This window comes from Phoenix dactylifera, unplaced genomic scaffold (genome assembly GCF_009389715.1).
Source record: "Phoenix dactylifera cultivar Barhee BC4 unplaced genomic scaffold, palm_55x_up_171113_PBpolish2nd_filt_p 000167F, whole genome shotgun sequence".
Classification (NCBI taxonomy): Eukaryota; Viridiplantae; Streptophyta; class Magnoliopsida; order Arecales; family Arecaceae; genus Phoenix; species Phoenix dactylifera.
In genome coordinates this window covers 243,108-264,528 of record NW_024067708.1, presented here as the reverse complement: position 1 = coordinate 264,528, position 21,421 = coordinate 243,108, and the positions used below count along the sequence as shown (strand labels likewise).

General features: G+C 41.4%; 1 pseudogene; it reads left to right on the top strand.

Annotated features, from left to right (window-relative positions):
• The first annotated feature begins 16,322 nt into the window (after positions 1–16,322).
• On the top strand, positions 16,323–19,718 carry LOC113462156 (annotated as a pseudogene).
• The last annotated feature ends 1,703 nt before the right edge of the window (positions 19,719–21,421 follow it).

Sequence of the window (21,421 nt, the reverse complement as noted above, 5' to 3'; positions counted from 1 at the left end):
GTTTAGTTCTAAAACTGCTTAACCATGTCTTCTCAACTTCTTCAGACATGACATATCCTCACAACACAACCAAGATTTTCGAAGAAATAACCAATCACATATATTGTAGCTCCTATTTTCACATCACCTAGTAGAGTTACTTGTGCCCAATACTTGGGAACTTCACTACGAAGATTTGAAGACAGAACCTCCTTTCATTTTGGAGCAGCGCTGCAACCGCAGGGCTCTATCCCAGTTTGCAAGTCTACAATTATATAATTCAGCTACACTAATGTGAGTTTTGTGGGTAACCTAAAACTGACATGGGTAAGAGTGCTGCATCATGACGCAAATCAAATTTTCTGCCAGTAATATCAAGTTTCATTTCCTTCTAATCCATTATAATTATCAAAATTTTTCACTTAAAAATAAAGACTATTTCAGATAACCTAGGATCTGGGGCCTTACAGGCCAAGGATAGGTACATTCCAGATCTCCCACTTGTTATATACTGATGGTTAGGACGAGTCGGAGGTTAGCACGGGCACTCCGAACGATTATGGTGGAGTATTGTAGTGCTTCCGGACAGCGGGTTAACATGGCCAAATCAGCTATATGCAACAGCCCTAAGATTGATGCTCAGGTGAAAGGTGCCATCTCGGAGATTCTGGGGATTAGTGAGAAGGATGGTAGCATGCGGTACCTGGGGATCCCCATCACTGGCCGTCGTCTGCGCAGGATTGACAGTTTTGGGGTGGAGATGATATTTCGGCAGCGGCTAGACAGGCGAGCACCCTTTCTATGATGGGCAGGGTTATCCTGGCTAGGTCAGTGTTGAGCTCTATTCTCTTATACTTGCTCTCAAATACTATTGTTCTAGTTGCCTTGCTGAGGTCACTAGAGCAACTGATTCGGAGCTTTATTTGGGGCGGACGTGCATGGAGAGGTGGCACCCACTTGCTTGCTTGGGAGGTCCTCTGTCAGCCGACGAGGAGTGGGGGTCTTGGTATCCACTCCCTCCTCATCAGATGGGAGGTGTTGGCATCTAGGCATGTGGCTAGATTCATTCTAGAGCCAGATGGATTATGGAGCAGGTTGATGAGAGCTAAGTGCGGGGAGCAGAGTTCTACTGATTTACCAGGACGCTGATGCTCTTACATCTGACGCGAGATGTGTGTGCGAGCCCTGTAGGTACTCCCCCATATCTTGTGGGCGGTGGGGGATGGCCGCAGCATTGATATTGTCGAGGACAGATGGCTGCCCGGACTACCATTATCCAGATGGCCTACTATGTTTGACCCAGCTGCGACAACCGGTAGCAGAGTGTGTGACCTCGTAGATTCGGAAGAGAGTAGATGGGATGCTGATCGGATCCACCTTCTTTTCGGTGACACCTTAGCTGAGAGGATATTGGCCACTCCCCTACCTGTAGAGGGGTCGACGGATAGGAGGATATGGAGTCTGACAAGGAGGACGACAATGATAGTTGGTGATCTCCAGGCGGTAGTAGACCCAGGGCACACCCGTCAGCTAGAAGGCCTTTGGATCTGGCGGTTACATATTTATCCATGGGTGGCCCTTTTCCTGTGGAGGATGGCATGGGGTATTCTACCCACTAGAGGAGTCTTGGCTCGGAGGGGGATCCGCATACCAGCTGATTGTGAGGGTTGCCGAGGGGAGGAGGAGACTATTAGCCATGTGTTTACCTGCCCTTGTGCGACTCAGGTTTGGGGCTTCGCCTTGGCCCACCAGCCGAGCTTCACTTCTTCGGAGGCTTTTCTAAGCCAGCTGAGAGATATAGCCCGGAGGCCGGGTATGGCAGAGAGAGGATTGGTATGGGCATATATGGCATATCACATATGGTTGGACAAAAACGCGAGAACTTTCGATGGTAGAGGTAGGGTTCTATCCAAGATCAGTGGCGGCCAGAGCATCTGCCCATGCAGCTGAGTTTATCAGCTCGGTAGCACAGAGCCCACCTAGAGGTGTCAGGGACATCTGGGGCTCCTTCTTGGCCCCTACATTGCCCAGGTATGCGATGATACCATTGGTATCCTGGGAGCCTCCACCCCCTGGTTTCCTCAAGGTGAACTTGGATGGCAGTATCTCGAAGAGAGGCAGCAGAAGTGGCGTGGGCTTTGTGATTAGAGACCAGGATTCTAGACTGATTGCAACTAGAGGTTGCCGTACCTTTGATGAGTCAGTGCCTGTGGTGGAGCTGTGTGCGGCATGGAAGGGCCTCGTCCATGCCAGAGTGCACCTGGGTGCGCGACGAATCTTTCTTAAGGGCGATTCTGCTATAGTGATCGACTGGATCCGGAGCGGGCATGTCAGGATAGACCTTCACCCTCTAATCAGAGATATTTGCCATTTTCTAGAGGAGTCTGATTCCTTTAGTGTCGCACATATATTTTGAGAGGCGAACAGTGCGGCAGACTTGGTCGCTTTTTTCGCAGCGCATCATTCTGGAGTTGTCACATGGGGGGTATTGGAGCATGTGCCATCGGCACTAGAGCGTATTTTGTACGGTGATTATTCCGGGCACACTCACGGCCGTATGTAGTGAGACGCCGTTACACCAAAAAAAAGAAAAAAAGAAAAAAAACAGGGCCAGATACATCATACATGAGCATTTAACATGACATATGGTGTGTCATTACTTGCTTTTCTATCAGCTCTATTGCGGCTGTGGAATTAGAATGGTATTACAAGCATGACTTCGCTGCATATTGGATGTGACGATCAATAAATAAATTCATTTCTAAACTTATATCTTCAAAGCACAAAATGCGACTTCGAATCCTCAATTGAAGTAATCAATGGCTATATTTTTCATGACAAATTTTTGATCAGAAGCCGGACATTCTTCCTTAAAGTTCTCTTTGGACATCTACTGTAGTGAAGTATCTCATGGCACTAAAGAATTTCCATTGAGTCTACCTACTTTTCAGCAAGGTTGTTAAACATTGATGAGCTACCAATAAATAGTTTAGAGTGCTTCAAGTTGATTTCTGTGTGGCCATTCAGATAAACACATGCAGAACCCTCAAATTTAACGAGTTTAATCAACAGTCATGATGACATAGCAACTGTAACGTGGTTTGTTTGTCTTGCCATTGCAATTTATCAAGCTTAAACACAAGCCATGAGACATCCCATGTTCCAAAACACGTTTCCTTCCAATATTTAAGTGAGTCAATCTGCAAAAACTCTAGAAAATTGGAATAGTTTTAGTTTCCAAAGTACTGTGGTTGTTGATTTCCAGCCAAGTACAATATGAAGGCCAATATGAGGGCCTGCACATGTCTGCCCTGCCAAGATACGCAACACTAGACTAGTTCAGATAAACTTGGACAACGACTGGTTTTTTCTTAAGACTACGGTAGGTAATTGGTATCAGCATCCAAACTCAACCTTCTTCAGTCTAATATGCTTGTTGTTTAACTTCGTTGAGATCTATAACACTTGAACAAATTGAGAGAATATAATACTGCGTTCGCATGGTTGTTGAAAATGGCGATGGTGATTTTATATCACTCTCCTTTCCTTATCATTCACTCGCAGTGTGCCACCCAATGTTATATTTTTTTTTTTCCAAGTCAAACAATTAGATGCACATACCGATATTATAATGTTCTAATGAAAAACCCTATATTTACAATCCTCATCATATTCCTGAATGCCTTTTTATTTTCTCTATCATTTACTGAATGAAAGCGATTAGACCTGAGGCTAATTCTTTCTTCCAAAGAAGAAAAAGAAATCACATTTATGATTTGGAGACTGAAGAAACATGAAAGAAAGAATGAGAATAATTTGCCTGGTTCAGTGAACGTCATTCTTCAGACTGTATCCATATAGCCTGCAAAGAAGGGATTGTGTGCATGGATGATTCTGTTTTGTAAGGGAAACCTCACCTTCAGGATAGGAAGAAAATGTTAGAGTGCCTTCAAATGCATAATACCACAACCAGTTGGTGACCATTTGTTGTGGCACATGAACAATGCCAAGCGTGCTTCACCTTTAACGACTACCACAGTACTTGTTCTTGCACTTGCTCTTGTGCTGCCTAATCAAGACTTGAGGTCTGCAAAAAAAAATGATGATGAGGACAAATATGAGCTACACAAAAAATAAATGGTGATGTGGTTTTTGCATAGATAGTTCTCTGGCATGGGTGGTTCCTCCCTTCTGCAATTGTAGTTATGTTTTTGAACCTTGCGAGGTGTTACATTGGCTTTTGACATGAAAATTTTCAATGATTGGTGACCCAGAATTGTTATTATTTTTGAAAAAATGAAGTGTATGGCTATGGTAATAGTCTATTGAACAATTCACTTTGTCGATTAATTGGCGATCAAAAGAAAAACCATAGAATTCCTCTTGTAATCAAGCTGAGGGACTACCACCTTTGCTTAAGCTGAAGTTCTGTATCCTCCTCCAAAATGGAGATCACCCTGCAGCCTTCTTTCCATGATTACATTTGGACGACGGCAAAAGCAATGCCAACTCGACTAACTTAAGAGAAAGGCATTTTATGCAACCGACCTGCATAAAAATTCTTATGTTAAGTTCCCACTTCATCTGCTCTCCAAAACTATTCTGCATTTCTTGTTCTGTAAGTCATCACTCTTCCTCTCAGGATAAAGCAATAGAAGCCATATGATTGGAACATCACTCTTGCTCATTAGCTTTAGCTACCAGCTCAAGTAACATGGATCATTTAATTTTGCAGGTGAGGTGGTCTGTACCTGTTTTCAATATAGTGTGGGGAAGGCATTTTGGAGCTGGCAATTGGTTCAAGTTTTGTAATGTCTAAGTCTTGCAGTACAAATGATGTTACAACTGTCAACATTGTTTAACCTTAAAGATTCTTTCTCTACCATATTTTGAAGAGATTAGCTATATTCAAGGCTCTAATGACCTTTCTTATATTTGCATTGAATGAATTTCTTGACAGACCCCATGCTTAGCTATATATTGTAACCATTAATTGTTATGCCACGAATCCAACACCTGGGTTTGAAATGCGATACGGCCACACACTCTCTAGGGTAGAGCTCTAGAAAAAATGCTAGGCCTAAAAAAATTATCACAACCTCAATATTCGTGAATATTAATGATCTTAATTCATAACGAACAATAAAACTAATCTAATTATAGAATTTAATCATCCAATCAATATCAATGATGCTCTATCTATTCATCCCTTCTACTTGTGATCTCAACTATAGCCAAGTACTACGCAATATGCAATTCTAAAAAATAGAAAGAGGAAGGGGTTGTAAGCTTTACAGCCTAGTAAAAAGTCCAAACCATTATACTATAAGTAATAAGAAAACAATCAATTAGCAATATAAAATAAATATTGTATCAATACTCGGAAAGCTCATACAAATAATATGCATATTATTATTTTATCATAAGGCATATATAAACACACACACACACACATATGTATCCAATTGTTCAACAATAATTTCTTGTGTCATTTCATTTGTTTCTCATTAAACTTGATTTCCATTTTTCTCTTTAATTATCTTTCGATTATGGACTAACCAAGATCATGACTCGGTCCATAATTGATATAATTCTATACGTCAACCTATGGTCATTATCTCATGCATAAGCTCGTGGAGGCTATCCCCATGCGTCAACCCACAGTCGCTATACCACGCTTAAGCCCATGAAGGCTATTCCACACATAAGCTCGTAGAGGCTATTTTCATGCATCAGCTCATGGTCACTATACCACACTTAAGCCCTTGGAAGCTATCCCATGCATAAGCTCGTGGGGGCTATTCTCATATATCAGCCCTTGGGCACTATGACGAGATTAGTACACACTATATCTTATCTATCTGATTTACATGTTACTCTTGTCGAATCACTTACCATTTATATAATGAATTGTTCTTAAATTCAAGATATAATTGTTCACATCATATTCTCAATATTTGATACGTATAAAACATACGAATATATTTGTATTGAAAATCATAAAATATATATAATAATCAAATTTATCGATACAAATCTTGTGATGGAAATCCAGCGGTACAAACCAATATATATATATATATGTGTGTGTGTGTGTGTATATGTATGTATGCATATATGTATATATATATGTGTGTGTGTGTGTACGTGTGTGTGTGTGTGTGTGTGTGTGTGTGTGTGTGTGTGTGTATATATATATATGTACGTGTGTGTGTGTATATATATATATATGTATACACGTACATATATATATATATATGTATGTATGTATGTATGTATGTATATATGTGTGTGTGTATTATATATATATATATATATGGTGACCGAATATAAGAATTCTTACCTCTATCACAATCTAATATAGCTACAATGCTACCAATCCACACCTAACATTTTCAGTCAATTTAATATCAATATAATACCAACTTATCCCTTATCAATCGCTCACCATATTAATGAATCAATTATTCATTAATTATCTAATTTTAAAGTTATAATATTTGAATTACACATATTCATATTCTCCTTTAATTGCAAATTAAATATAAATAAAAGTTAGGGCCTTAGCTTGATTTAGAAAATTGAGTATAAGATCTCATTGAGCTTTTTCCTATTCGAATAACTACAGCTCCATACAAAACCAGGGCTGACTATGAAAATAGATTTGTATAGAAAGATATACGAGGCTAGCTAGATTACAATGCTTAATTGTTTAGTACAGCATAATTTAATCCATTTGATTAAGAAACATATATCCAATCAAAAAAAAGATAATAGATCAGGGACTATCAATTTTGGGTCCAATGGTAGCTGGCAACTGTCAAGTGCAAGACGGACAAAATCGACTAGGTAGCAACGTCTGACGATCTAGGTCGGTCTGCTTTGGCTAATTAAATCAGTCAACTCACGAAACAAAAATCTGACCATGGTACATATAACACAATTAGGATTTATGATGTAGAGTCCAACAATACTTGGTGATGGTTGGGTTAAAGCTATCGCGACGGGGGGTCGTAGCAATACTAGACTAAGACCCTCTATTGGGGTCAACTAGGTAGTAATATCTAGGTGCTCGAATTGATCGGACCCGGATAGTCTAACAAGTTAACTCAAGAACAAGAGTGAAGCTACAATATAGATAGCTCAAAAACGTTGATGATGATGAAATTCAAACATGCTCAGTAAGTGCTATAGTGGGGGCCAACATGCTGCATAGCTACTTGGGGTAATCATGATGATGTCTGTCCAAGACCCTCTATAGGGTTGACCAAAAAGCATGGAGAGAAACAAAGGAGAGATGGATTTTCTGCTGGTCCACTTAAAAGCATAAACAGAGAGAGAAAGAAAATGAGATAAACAGGAAGAGAGAGAAAAACTAGAGAGAGGAGAGAGAAAATAAGAGAAGAGAGAACAGTGAGTCTCGCTCTTTCTTTTGCTTTCCGAGCAGTAGGAGGTGCTTGGTGGCAGCAAGCGCTCGTGGCCGACAACCTCCAACGGTCGACAACCCATAGTGGTGCTGACGGCGAGCGACGCACGGCGACGACAGGCCGAAATAGGAGGAAAAAAATCAAACAGGGGAGTCCTATTTATCACCAACCTGGCAACTTGCTGGTGGGATTCAAGGTGGAGCAGTGGCCTCAAAGAAAGGAGAATGGAGAGATGAAGCTTGCCTTACCTTTGGCGAGCTCCTCCGGCCCATGACGATGGGAACCAGAGGAAGTCTTCTTCCCTGCCACACGTGCCAAACACGTGATGTGGCCCAGCAGTAAAATTTTGGGTCCTTTCCTTAATTCAACAGGCTTTTGAACATTACATGCATTCATATGCTTTTGAACATTATTAAAAGGTATTTTTGCTAGGAGATGGTAATTTCAGTATAATGTTGGTCTGCAATTCAGTGGAGAATATTATTGCAGGTTTTTCATAAATGAATTAAATAAAGGCCCTGTGGATTTAATAGGATGTCTCCACTTGTTCTTGAATGTTTTGAAATGTTATTTGAAAGAAGAAATTATGCCTGCACTAAAAAGAAAAATCTAAAATTTTAAAATATCAATCCAAATCATAAATGGAATCGGATTTAGGTGATACTTATTCTTTAGGAAATTATGATGTGATGTTGCTTGATAGCATGTCGTAGTGATGGCATCATTTTAAGCTTAAGCTGCCAAAAAACAGTGATGAAGGCATCATTTTAAGCTTAACTGCCTAAACAAATACTGATGAAGGCATCATTTTGCCAATAACTTGTCTAAAACTGAACAACTGCGCAAATTGTTGCATTAAAAGTTAAAGGCTGAAGATAATGGAGTGATCAATTTATAAAGTATAAAGACTATGCGGCTGAACTATCATCTTCAGTCTTCCTCGGGGACAGAGATAACAGAGCAACAATCTCTCCCCAAGAAAAATGAGAAATTAAAAAAAATTATTTGTTTAACTCTACTTATGGTCATTGGAATCAAATGCATTTATTCCACGAAAATGTATTTGCAGTCGTAATGTTATATCCAAAGATGCATATTAAAAACTTAGGATAAATATTCATCTGTGATTATAATCTTAAAGCACATTACTCTATGGCATTTCCCACAACCAACAAGTTAGCCTTACTTGTAAGAAATCAAAGTCATGCATCTCTCTTTGTCTACAATTTTTTTTTAAGACTTATGGTAGATCTTGTTCAATTAATTTTACATGCATTCTGAGCCATAAAAATATTTTGCTTCATTTGAAAGTCCAACCATTCCCTTATTAAATTTAGTCTACTTCTCTTTCTAAATAAAATTAACTCACTTAACATGAAAAATGGAAATCTAGGCACACAAGCATGTGATTTCTTTATATGAAAGGCTTTAAAATTATGCACAAAATTCTCTTTCTATATCATGATGGTGAGTGACTATAAGTTCACATCATACTTAATTATCTGCTACTTGATTAGCCTCTCTCAAGTCTCATATCTGTCCTTGAGACTAGCATGAGGTTGAAGTATAAAAAACATCACCTTTATAATTGACCTCGCTCGATTCTGTTAGTCCATACTTGATTCTTGAATCTTCATAATCTTGGAGAGGATCTATGCATGGACTAACCTTATGTTCCACCTACATAAATGAACAAAGATGAGGAAAGAAAAACATTATAAGCAAACAATTGGCAGGTAATGGTGAGGAATTTTTTAATGTTTATTAGGAAATTCTTCAAGTACCATTGGCATTTGCCACCCGGCCAGCTTTTCAGCTTCTGAACAACTCACAATACATAAAACACAAGCATACTTTTTCTCTAGAATAGGAATCTTCTTCTGCTTAAAAATCTAAAAGGTAGACAGAAGAGTCAATAGACAGATATACAGTAAGAGGTAGGAGAGGGAGTTGGGCTTGAGCCTACAAAAAAGGATGCCCCCCTGGAGTACGAAAGGTCTTTGTGGGGTTCGCATCTCTTGTCGTGGAGTCGATGCCTTGTATCCCTGGTGTTCACCTGGCCCATTTCTTGTTCTTAAACCTCTGATGTGCCTATTGGTTGGTGTATGAAATTAATTTGTTTTATGAGGTAGTTTATACTTTGGAGTATATAAAAATAGAAAGGGAAGATCATGGGCTTAATTGCATATAAATCTAACATGGGACAGCTGGAGATGACTTCTGATGTTCGCTTCCATCATCATCACCGTCATTATCCAAATTTATTTCTTATAAGCCAGCACTATATCATTTGCTTTCTGTCTTTACTACCATATTGATGGAAAAAAAATAGGTAAGATTATGGCTTCCATGCCTACCTTGAGATGAATTGTGCTTGCAATGAAATAGCTAGATTGTTGTATTGTTCTTACGTAAGCAAATAATTCCAAATATTTTAAGCGGAAAAAAGTCACCACAATAATTTGTTTGACCCCTTTTTCATTACTTTTTTTTTTCAGTGAAAACTTTGATACATCCCATGTAGAGGTGGCAATCAAGTTAGGTTGGGTCGGGTCGGACATGGATCAAGTTGGATGTAAGTTGGATCAAAAATTCATTAATCTAAATTTAACCTATTTATTAAATAGATCAAAAATTCAGATTTAAACTCAATCTGTTTATTAAATAAGTAATCTAATTAGATTTGCATAACTTATTTATTAAACTAGTCAAATTTGGTTAAATGGGTTCGAGTGGATTTTTAACGGGCCAAATAGCTTGAAACGGGTAAAATAGGACAATTGAGTCGAGTTAAACACGACAGAGATATGTTAACTAAGCTTTAAATAAACATGTTAAATTGGTCGTATTATGATCCGACTCAATTATTAAATAAGTCAAATAGATTAAATGATATAGGGGTTAAATCTAAACCTGATCTATTTAATAAATAGATCTAGATTGATTGACGAGTTTATAGTCTAAATCTATGTATGTTAAATACGAACCTTCTTCAAGGAGGCCATTTGCGAGTCGGGTTAATAGGACGAGTCATAAATTTTCACTCATATTCCCATATGAATTTTAGGGTGTAGTCTTAATTTTAAATGATCATTAATATTTCATATAGTCATTTATTATTAAACAATTGCCAATAAAAAGAAATCCTTCATAGTGCCATTATCTTGCCACCATGCCATGTGCAGAGGCCCATTTGCCCGCTAGAGAGTGTATAAATGGGTGTGGTGCTAGTTGGTGCTTTAAATCCTCACACATTAAATATCATTTTGTAATTTCTCAAATTTTAATTTTATCAAATATATTTATTTCTAAACATATTGCCCAAGGTATAAAATAATAGTAAAAGTAATAATAGTAGTAGTCCAGTAACAGTAATAATAATAGTAACAATAGTGCTACCTAGTAATAGTAATAGTAGTACTTTAGAATAATAGATTGTTGTTCTTGAGAAGAAATAGAAATGTAATTCACCGCCAAATTTAAGTTTGATTAATTTATAGCAAGCCATCCTCGGAGTCTACAAGCTTAAAACACTTACAATTTGGTTCATTTCAATCATGATGAGCTCTGCCAGTTAAAAAGTAAACTGCATTTTTATTATGTTTGGTTTTGTTACGCAATCCTAACGGAATGATTTCGTCAATGAAAATTGTTGCTATAGGAGCTACTTGTATCAGGCTTAGTCGCAATCCATCTACAAATCTCATGATAGAAACCATAGAAAATAAAAAACAACCATAAGCAAAGAAAGATCAGAAATACCAATAAGAAGCAAAACCCAACAACGACATGTGGGAACCTTATTAACATCGTACCATGCTTATATGATCATTATGAGGAGGAACGATACCGGTTATTTTATTTTTTATTTTTTTGTACATCAGCTGCTCACGTTAATCTCATGTGAACACTACCAGTTGAATCACTAGAAAGTAGACTGCACAGTGGCGGAGGAACATAAGCATGCTCAATCCAGAAGATCTCTCTTGAATGGTTGGTAGCAAAAGAAGCGACCCAATCAACAGTTTTATTTGTCTCACGAAGCACGTGTATGGCTTGTAAGGTACAACACTTTCTCAATAGCAGTCGAATGTCATACAGTAGTGGATACTCAGTCTCTCGCCCCGCCTCCTGGAAGTGCTCAATCACCTCGGCTGATAGAATAAAGAAAGTCATAGCAGTTGCTTTTATATGAATGACATGGGTGTATTGCATGGCCACAAGAATGCATATTACATAGCCATCTAACCATTGAATCTCTGCTACATTGCTACATGATGGTTATGTGAAGATTGTCAATTTTTCATCTAGGTAGCATGAAGAATTATACTCATTTTGCTAAAAACCAAGAACTTTATCACTTAGAGCTATCTGAATTAAAGAAAAAAGTAAAAGAAAAACAAAATTTGATGGGCTGGATCATGCAAAGGAAGAAAAGATCCATCATGAACCGTGGAATATTTTCTGGGGCCCAGTCCGTGGGAATCACAGGCCCAGACAGGATGGGGGACCCACTCCAACAATTAATGTCGACTTGCCCCCTCCGGGTTTCGTAGAATACCACCAAGCAAACGGAATTGCGGTTCCGTTATGTCGGCGTTATGGACACCTACCGACTTTTTCGCCCCGAACCGCGCCGTGCTTCCACGCTCCCTTGCCGCCTTCCGGCGTCCGGCGACGCGTGACGTGACGGAGAAGACGTGGACAGGGGCGTACAACGATCGCTCTAAGATCCACACAGGGGATGGAGGGATGAGTTCTTAGTGCTTTGAGAGGTGTACGGAATAGATCCAACGGTCGATATTTAAAAATAGACCAATCGTTTTTATAGCTCAAACGATGTGACTTTTGAACCGATCTCCAGCCTACATCGCCGAGCGGCTTCACGTTAATCGGTGACCGGATCCATGCTGGGCTTCAAGATGAACTGGGATCCTCTGCAGCAAGTATGGATGAGTCGAGCGCGAGGAGAGTCCAGCTTGCAAGTTGTTTAAACTTGGCTCCGATGTAAGCTTGACTCAACTTAAATTGTTACTAATGTCACGCCCCCGCCTCCTCGGGACACGTGAGGCACTCAGTGCCTACGTAGGGGTCACATTAGGAGGGACCCCGGGGCTCCCCTGGATATTGTCCGGTTCCGGGGCTTCACGCAAGCGTCCTTCATCCCTCCTCGGTTTTGTTTTCCACCCAAAACGCGTCTGCAGGATTTGGAGACATCCGCCTCATATGCCCAGGCTCTGGAACGAGTCTTTCCAATGTGGGACTATTGGGTCTCACACCCTTCCCACCATCGGACAAGAGCCGTCCTCGGCTCTGATACCAAATGTTACGCCCCCGCCTCCTCGGGGCACGTGAGGCACTCAGTGCCCATGTGGGGGCCGCATGAGGAGGAAACGCGGGGCTCCCCTGCTAGATATTGTCCGGTTCCGGGGCTTCACGCAAGCGTCCTTCACCCCTCCTCGGTTTTGTTTTCCACCCAAAACGCGTCTGCAGGATTTGGAGACATCCGCCTCATATGCCCAGGCTCTGGAACGAGTCTTTCCAATGTGGGACTATTGGGTCTCACAGTTACCGTGCTCAAGTAGCTTGGACAATTTTTCAAATCGAGCTTTAGTAACAAATATTCTGCTTCATGACTTGCAAGCTTAGTGTGTGTGTGTGTGTATACATAAAATCGAGTCAAGTTCTGATCTTAAGTATTTTAATTCAAGTCAAGCTCGAGCTTGAATATTGAGGCTCGATCGATCTCGAGTCAAGTTCTGGTCTTAAGTATTTTCAATCAAGTCAAGCTCGAGCTCGACTTAGCTCGGCTTAATTGCACCCCCACTTTGCGTGCGATGTTTATACTGTAGAGTTTGGTGCAGTGCTTGATGGCTATCATAAGTAGTTGGACAACTATCAAATAAGGTACATTAGTACATTAGTGCTTGTTGTTTATCCTTCGTAGTAATAATATCTCGGGGTTTGCAATGATAACTTGGTATATCCACTATACGACCATTAACTAAAATATATCTATGGTTAACTAATTGCCTAGCTCCAGGAATGGTCGAAGCCATACCCAATCGAAAAAGGATATTATCCAAACGCATCTCAAGTAGTTGTAGTAAAACCTGACCTGTTGACCCTTTGGTTTTTCCAGCGATATGTATATATCTAACTAATTGTCGCTTCGTCAGACCATAATGAAAACGCAATTTCTGTTTTTCTTCTAGACGAATACGATATTGCGATCTTTTTCCAGAACGCAATTGGTTTTTAAGATCACTTCCGGATTTAGGTCTTTTACTAGTTAGTCCTGGTAAAGTCCCCTGACGGCATATTTTTTTTGAAACGAGGTCCTCGATAACGAGACATAAAGACTCCTTTTTTTTGATTTTATTGAAATTTTATTTTACAGAATAAATCTGAAATTAAGACTGAACGACTTTCTGCACAATCTCTTACTGGCTGTTAGCAGTTTGCCGTGCTACGAGTCATTTTAGATAAAAGGTGTTTCCGAGCAGCGAGGCTTACACCCATTCGCATTAATAGGGACTGAGACGTCAAAATTCTTCTACTTTGAATAATTGAGAACAAAAGAGAATGCCCATGGTCGAATGAATCCACTTTTCATTCGATAAATGCATTATTGCCTGTGAAGTATGTGTTCAATTGGCGGCTATTCTACAGTGTAAACCGTGCAACCCACATGATCTATGCTACGAATTGTTTGAGGGATAGCCTTTTTTATTTTTTCTGAACATGATCTTTGGCGTACGTAACGGATATACGTATTTGATTTTTAGTGTTCAGGAAAAGGAATGGAGTTGTTTGAGGGATAGTCTTAGAATTTGCTTGATGGTATTAGGTTCCAGATATATTACAGCGGGAAGGAGGTGGACTATACACTCGTTGAAGTCATATTAATTAACATTTTTTTGGCTGAAAACAAGGCTTAAATTCCTCATCCACCTTTGCGTACTAATCTTGATATATATCAAGAGTCAAAACAATAATTAATTGAATTATCAAAGTTTTAAATAGCAGAATGAAGTCCAAGTCTGTTTGAACTGTGAACCATTAAGGAAGTGTATGTAGAATAAAGAGATGTAGATCGTATGACCTATGAAGAATGCTGACTCCACCTTTACAAATGGAAGAGAAAAAAGGTGATTTGTGTAAATTTTGAGTGTGCTACGACTATGCTAAGGAAATAATGCCAAATTTATAGCCAGTATTGTTGCCCAAGGTGACAAGCCACGAGGGGGGGGGGGGGGGGGGGGGGGGGAGGTGAATTGGTTTCTCTAAATTTTTACTATCTTAATTGAGTCAATTGATGAGTGAGTGAAGTTAAGACAATACACAATGCAAACACATAAGAAGTATAGTGGTTCAATGCTCTCCTAAGCACCTACGTCCACTCCCCAAGCGACCCCTTGGAAATTTATTATAATCCCGCGGATTACAGTGGATTGTTTTTCGGGCTCACAATCCAAAAACCTTTACACTTTGGTTTTCCAGGATCACCAAAAACCTACGTTGGTTTTACAGGCTCACCAACGAACCTTCACAATTGGTTTTACGGGTTCACCAATAAACCTACACTGTTGGTTTTACGGGCTCACAAACAAACCTTTATAAGGTGATTAAAAAGAAGAAGAAAGTTGAAACTCCTAAATGAGCAAATATAACAATTATAAGCTGCAAAGAAGAGTTTAAAATATAGTTATCGCTTGATAAGACTTCTCTCTTTTTTGTCAAGATTGCTTCACTCTTCAAGGGTTGATGGATCTTTTAATGTTGCTTAGAATCTGTTTTTCCACTTCTTTTGGACTCTTGAGTGAAGCACTTGGATGAAGAAGATTAGGGCACTTGTCTTTCTTGTGTAAGCTTTGATATTTTGCAAAAGTATCTTTTCTCTAATGAATAGTGTCACTTTAAATAGTTTCTCTCATCCATTGGACACCCCCCATTGGTTAGATTTCAAAAACTAGCCGTTACTTACTGTTGGGAGGACAAAAAGTACTTCTGCAGAACTAGCCGTTATGCTTCTACCCGTATTGGGGTCGACCCAAACTTTTCTGGGGTCGACTCAAACCACTGTTCATCAGACTTGGGGTCGACTCGACTTTCACTGGGGTCGACCCAACTTTCACTGGGGTCGACTCATGCTACATTGGGGTCGGCCCTCTCAGGAAACATAGAACCTTATATTTCAGCCTTTTTTCACTGGGGTCGACTCAACTCTTTTTGGGTCGACTCAAGGTACAGTGGGGTCGACTCAAGTTCCATTGGGGTCGACCCTCTCAGGGATTCCAGAGACCCAGTTTTGAATGACACAACCTTGGGGTCGACTCATGTTCAGTTGGGGTCGACTCAAGGTGGGGTCGACTCAAATTACATTGGGGTCGACTCTCTTAGAGATTCCAGAGACTTGTTTTCTTGAGGCTTGAAGATGGGGTCGACTCAAGCAAGCTTGGGGTCGATCACATTTTGATTGGATCACTTAATGATTCGAGTTAGCCCATGCCTATAAGAAAAATCAGTTTGACTGATTTAGGTGCCTTCTTAACCGGTTTAAGTCTAATCTGATTTGGTGAAGTCAGTGGAAGAAATTAGACTAACCGGATCTTCTTATTTAGTTTGCTAAATTAGGTGTGATACGTGGGGAGATCTTTTGGCTATAAAAGACCCCCATGCCTTGGGTTCAAGATATACCATATTTAGAGGTTTCAAAAAATTCTGAAAAAATTCTCTGAGGGCCTCCATCCCTTCTTCTCCTTCTTCCTCACGTCCATCCTCCATCTCTTTGAAGAACAATCAAAGGTTGAGTGTTTAGAAGGAGAAAGCTTCAGCCATTGCTGCATTCCTGCGCGAGCTAGCACTCCCACGGAAGACGATCTACCTAGGGCTTTGCGTCACTACGGAAAAAAGAGATTTTAACGACATGTTTTTGCCGACGCTTGCTGCAAGCGTCGGCAATGTCCCGCAGAGCGCCAAAAATAGCCGACGCATTTTAAAAGCGTCGGCAATATACGACGCTTGATAGTGTGGTCGTAGAGTTGGCCTATAACGACGCTTAGTAGCGTCGTTGAAAACCAAACCCGCGTCCGCCCCCCTCCTCCATCCTCGATCGACATATCAAGCCCTCCTCTGCCTCCTCCTCCCTCCTCTGCCTCCTCCTTCTTCTGCCTCCTCTTCCCTCCCCTCCGGCCTTCTTAAACCGGTTCTTCCTCTCCCTCCGCCCGCACCCATCCCGCCTCCTCTCTCTCTCTCTCTCTCTCTCTCTCTCGCTCTCTCGCTCTCTCGCCCTCTCTCGTTTCTTCTTCGCCCCGATTCTTCTCCCTTCCCCCCTCCCGCCGCCTCGATTCTTCTTCATCCTCTCCCTCCGAACCCCGCATCGCCTCCCATAAAAAATGACCGACGCCGAGCCCTCCTCCCCCTCCTCCGCCGCCTCTGCCGACTCTTCATGCGCCGCCATCTGCTCCACCTCCGCCACCGCGGCCGAGGCCAGCCCGCCGCCGTCGTCGGTGTGCTCCGCCTGTGGCGGCCCCACCGCCTCCATCTCCTCTGCCGCCGGCCGCCACTTCCTTGGCTTCGTCGCCGATCTCTCCCACTCTGTCCGCGGCCGCAAGATCTCCGACCCCGTTCCCCCCTCCCCCAAACCGTCACCTCCCTCCTCTCCCTCCTCCAAGCCCTAACCTCTTGGATCGATGAGATTCCCCCACTCCCCCACTCCGCCCGCTACGGCAACCCGCCCTACCGCTCCTGGCTCGCCCGCCTCTCCGCCGAGACCCCCGCCCTCCTTCTCCCCCTTATTACCTCCGAGGAGCTCCTCCCCGCCGCTGACGAGCTTCTCCCCTACCTCCTCGACTCCTTCGGCAACGCCTCCCGCATCGACTACGGCACCGGCCACGAGACCAACTTCGCCGCCTTCCTCTACTGCCTCGCCCACCTCGGCCTCATCAGGGAGGAGGACTACCCGGCCCTCGTCACCCGGGTCTGTGTTCAGGTTGGTTATGGTTTATATTTATAATTTTTTATGATGTAGTCAATGATTTCCAGTTTATGAAGATGGTGATAGCATACCGTTCTAGTGCTGGTTCCCCCAGAAAAGAAAACATGTAAGGTTGCTGGGGTTTAAAGATTATCTTGAAATTTGCTGTTCTCTACTGTTGCTGGCTCACTTGTTGGCATTTCTTTAGAGCAATATAACATGAAAATTGTTAAACCTAAGCTAGAATGAAATATGTCCACTCAAGAATTGATACTTCCAGCTATCATTTTACAATGTCTTGATAAGCATCACTCTTGTGCAACTTAATGTTGGACAGATAGGGGTTCTTTTTATTTGATCTGCATTGGATCATAGTAATTGGTACGATCAATTTGCTTTTTATTTTTGAGAAATACAGTGGCATCTTCTGATAGGTCCCAGCCTGTGGAGGAGGAGAAGAGAACGATGGAATAAAAATACTTTATTCCATTTAATAGAGCACGTTCTTCTTATCTCTCCCTCCTCCTATTAGTTAACCCCAAGCCCAGACTTCTCCTGCCAGACTCTTCTCATCATGGAAGCCCTTCTCTTCTTCATTGGAGTCGTTGGTGAGCTTCAGCTATCCCCTCCCCCCAAGAAACTCTCCCATAGCTATCTCCCATATATTAAATGACCATCTCATAACTAACTGTTTTTTCTTTCTCTTAACTTCTATTCTTGCAGGCAATGTTATCTCTGTCTTGGTCTTTGCCTCGCCCATGTAAGTATTAATATTTTAGATTGCTCTCTCAGAACTTCATAGGCTATCTATCTTCTATACCTCCTTGTCAAATGATGTAGTGGTCACGATTGTTGTTTCTGGTGCATAGTGTTTAAATTACTATAACATGGTGGCAGCTATTTTGAGACTTCCAGCTATATAGAGGTGACATATTGTATATATGCTTCATTCTAATAAGGCCACTAAAACTATTGGTCTACACATCATGCTGATTTTCCCCCTTAATTCCGTGATTCTTAGACATGAATTTCTAAATGCAGGCAAGCAAAAAGATAGCCGATGCAAAGCATGCAAAAGATTTCCAAGCAGTTCTGAAAGAGTTTCAGAAAGCTCAAAGGCTTACAGTTGAGAGGGAAACTGCTTATGCCCCTTTTGTTCCTCAAGCAGTTCTTCCTTCGAGGTACTGATTTACTCACTCAGCTCTTATTAGGTCTCAAGAAGTCGTGAATAATGATTGTCAGTCATGTATGTTTGTCTTTTTTTTTTTTTTTGGTTGTGCGAAGCTATTTAACATAAATTTGATGTATTCTCATGAATTTTCACTGGTAAATAGTAGTTTTCATGGTAATTGGTGTATTTTCAATGCTGCATTTCTGCATATTACAGTATCAATACATGATACATTGCGATCTTTGTGCCCTGCTGATCATCTGATTGCTGTAGCCTGGTTATTTTTGTGCAGCTATACTGCTAGAGAGAAAGATGTTAGTGCTGATAAAACATCTGAACAGCGTGCTCTACTTGTGGAATCTAGAAGGTGAGAAGTCTTTCTATTTTAATTATTTGATGCATAATGATTATATAGTTGAGTCCGTTTGTGAAATTGCCATGCTTGGCACAAAAGACTGTAGTACTGATATTTAAACACTTCTAGATGCTGTGCCAGGTATTATCTTTTTGATAAGATTCTCTTTAAGTTAATTGTTCATATCAATCATTATATAATTCATTTTACTACATTTAGCTTCTAATTAGATGAAGAGTTAGGTCTCTCAACTACATTTAATATTTATTAAATGGATTTTAATTCTTTCTGCTGATCCTGAAAAGTTGGGTTAGGTCTTGTATGGCTATGAATGCTCCATCTTTTTGACCCCTGTTCCTACTCCCCTTTTCATTTCCATTATTTCTTTGTGCCACTGAGTTATATTTCTGGTTTCATAAAAATATACTAATTGGACCTGGCTAGTATCATATTTTTAATGGTAATCAAACCCATGAAATCATCAATATAGTCCATATACTACATCTTAGCTGGAATGGCCATGAGATCCGTGTTCTTGGAGTATAGTTTTTATTTCAGTTCTGTTTGTTTGCTTAGAATATGAATATATATATATATATTTTGTGGGAATTGGTGTTTGTTCCTGGTTAGTAATTGTCACTTCATCTATTCACCGACGTGTGGAGCCACCAGAAACAGGTTGTAGATCTGAGACTCGGAAGAGCCGTGTGGCAGCAGTTTCTTCAGAGCTTATCTGTCCTCTCACTTGCAGCCCATTCCCTTCTGTTGGCATCCCCTCCTGCACCTGCGACGATGACCCATGCCCAACACTCGAACCTGAAGGAGAAACTCAAGCACAATCCCCTTGTCACTCACAGGCCTTCGCAGAAGGAAGCAGAAGAAGCTGAACTCCTCTTCTGCTTAAGTGCTTAAGAACTGCAATGCTCCAGACTTGCTATCCATCGAAGTCTCTGTGGCTTTGAGGGACAATGAGTGGAATAATAAGTTTTCTTTTGGGTCAATAAAGGAACAAGGTCTATTCTTGTCTGTCTTGTTTGGGTGGTTCTATATACACCCCCCCTATTGCTCAGGACACCCCCCAAAAATTAAAAAAAAATTAAATACTCTCTACACCCCCCCATTTGCTAAGGACACCCCTAAAAAATTAAAAATTCCTAAATTACCCCCCGCCCTCCCCACCCCCTCACCTAAATTGCTCTCTACACCCCCCAAACCCCCCCCCACCCCGCTCTTCCCCTCCAAAACACCTGCCGGCTTCTCCCTTCCGCCCAAAGAACCTCGCCTCAAGCACCTCGCCGGCGGCCAAACCCCCTCCGTCTCCCTTTGAACTGTTCCGCCCAAAGCACCTCGCCAACGCCCAAAACCCCCCCGTTCCCCCTTCTCCCGCTCGTCGCCGGCATTCTCCCGATCTCCGACCACCTCGCCGGCTTCTCCCGGAACCACCTCCCCGGCCATCTCCCGAGCAACGAGCACCTCGCCGGCGCCTCCACGACCACCTCGAGGTAGCTCCCCCCCCCCCCCGCCTCCCCAAATCGTTCGGCACTGGTTCTTTGAACCAGTGCCTTCGGTTCGGCCCCATGGGGCCGACCCGCTGCAATTGGGTCGGCTCCATGGGGCCGACCCGCTGCAATTGGGTCGGCTCCATGGGGCCGACCCGCTACAATTGGGTCGGCCCCATGGGGCCGACCAAAATACATTGGTTCGGCCCCATGGGGCCGAACCAATGTATCTTGGTCCCCATGGGGCCGAATCCAAATTTTTTTTTTTTTTTTTCTGTTGCTAGACTAAGGATTATTTTTATTCCCAAATTTTAGCCTAGATCACGTCCTTAGGGTGAATTGGATACCCAACATCAAGGACAAGTTTTTCATTACTAGATTAGATAGTAATTTGAGAAGTAGGGATAATTTAGAATCATTATCATATAGCATTAACATGGTGCATCCAAATATGATGATCTTGTTACCTTCATCGATGTCATTCTTGATCTTGGAATGATTATCTCATATCAAATGCTCTATCAAATAATAAAACCACAACATTAGTTAACGAACAAAAACTAAAAACAAAAACTAAGAACTGCGGCATAGTTTTAGGTAAAGTCTATTATTGAGTTATGTCTTGAGTTTACGAGTCGTATACTTTTGAATTATCATTTATGTATGCAATTGAAGTAACATTGAATTATTTATCACAAAACCCAATCATGTAGATTCCAAGAAGTAACTTGTTTCTTTTTTGGCTTGTTTTATCATTTATCATTTATGTATGCAATTGAATTATTTTCTTTGATATAGCCTAACATTGAATTTCTATATTTTCAGACATGGATCTCGGTCCCTCCAGAGTTAGACCTACGGCGTCAGCTAGGAGACGTCGTGCTAGGATTGCTTCTCCCGAGCCTGCTCATATGCCATCGCCCTCTCCTGAGTCAGAGCATGATGATATGCCCGCTAGGGGCGAAGACGATGAGTCCGTTGGACCATGTCCAGGAGGTCCAGAGGATGAGT